The sequence below is a fragment of the Camarhynchus parvulus genome, chromosome 2 (assembly GCF_901933205.1).
Source record: "Camarhynchus parvulus chromosome 2, STF_HiC, whole genome shotgun sequence".
Classification (NCBI taxonomy): domain Eukaryota; kingdom Metazoa; phylum Chordata; class Aves; order Passeriformes; family Thraupidae; genus Camarhynchus; species Camarhynchus parvulus.
In genome coordinates, this window is record NC_044572.1 from 48252963 (window position 1) to 48254666 (window position 1704).

Genomic DNA, 1704 nt, shown 5'->3' on the forward strand with positions numbered 1-1704 from the left:
GTTTTCAAAATAGCTGTCTGCATACACATCTTGCACTAATTCTTTAAAGAGTCTTTTCACTAATTCCTTCTAGCCACAGAGAAGGAAGAATAAAAAGTAAATAAAATGTTTAGCTGTAGGATATATTAAATAAACAGCCAGATACTGTATTTATTAGATTGTGAGGGGATACAAACCCTTATTGAGTAAATCTGATGTTTTATGATATCTCCTTTGGTGACATCTTTCATTGGTTGTTCAGGGTAATAGATGGTACAATGTTCCTGTTACAAGAAGGTGGTGTACTCTGTAGGTTTCATTTGTTTTTAAAAGGTGGAAGATATGGCTGATACCTTTTCAAGATTCATAATAACAAGATAATAACAAGTTTCAAAGAGGTTTTCTTCCCCTCTGGGCAGTAGGAAGTTAAGCAGTTCTAAGGGCGCTTTGCTTCTTTTCCCAAAATCATAGTTATGGAATGGTAACTCAGTCAATTTTCCATATTGAATTTTTTTCCCTCTCGGAGACATCCGTGTGCATCTGTGACTTTTCCATGCTGATGGAGAAGAAAAAGTTTGGAAATTGTGACTAAAGTTAACCCTTGCCTTCACAGTTTCCCTTTCATCAACACACTTTTTCAGTGTAGTTTAGCAATTGTTTTGTCTGTTTGGTTGGGTTTTTCCATCTCTTGCCCTCGCTGTAACCTTTTCTCCTTGCTTTCATGAGAATAGGCAATGGGATGAAATTAAATGAAAATCCAACTTGAGGAAAAACAACTTGTTGGCTGTGGAAAGGTCTCCCAGGGGAAGTGTCAGATGCTCTATTGCATGTGGTTTTTAATATTTTTATCGGATGCAGTTTTAAAGAAATCCTGTGGGGGAAAATTACAGCCCAGAGAGGGGCCATGGCCTAGACCAGCTTTTGAATCTCAGAACTTCTGATTAATTAAATAAAATTCAAAAAGCACTTGAGTTTTCCCTTTTATAATTCTTTGTCCTCAAGTTCTATGTGCTAGCAAATAATATTGATGTTAGAATGTCAGTGGTGTTGGCACTGAATACACAGCCTGTAGAAATGAAGGAGGGTGTTTTACACTTGGAGAGCTGCTGCTCTGCCTATGTATTTCATAGTGAGAAATGTCAGAAGCATTTCAGAATCAGCAGAACATTTTCACAACTATATGAACCAGAATATTATTTTTGGTGAGTGCTAATATTTTGTGTGAACTTGCTGAATAACCAAAAAGTGTAGGGTGCTGTCATCATGTTTCTGTTTCATCATGTGACTGTTTTTCTGCAAGAGTTATGTATAAAAGTAGAGATCACTTGACTTTTAAAGGAGAATTGCACTTTAAATTGAATTAGCTTATTTCTAATACTTACTGGAATAAGACTTGCTGTGGAGTTCAAGAATTGGTGAAACAAACCAATCAGATCTTTACTGTATGCTCAAGTAGTAGCTCTGTGATATGTCATACTTCTGCTTTGGAGTCTGTGAGTCAGGAAGACTTTTCCTTTTCCTGAAAAAAAGAATGGATTTAAGTGCTTCCCTGAGTTAAGGGAACCTAATGTAACCTAATATTATAAAAGCATTACATTGTAATTGAGTACTGGTAATAATGTATCCTCTGTCAATTTAAGTCTATTTTGGATAGGAAACTGTGGAAAAATAGCTTCTGATGTGCAATACTATATTTTGTAATTATCTTATTTTTAATAGAGTTGT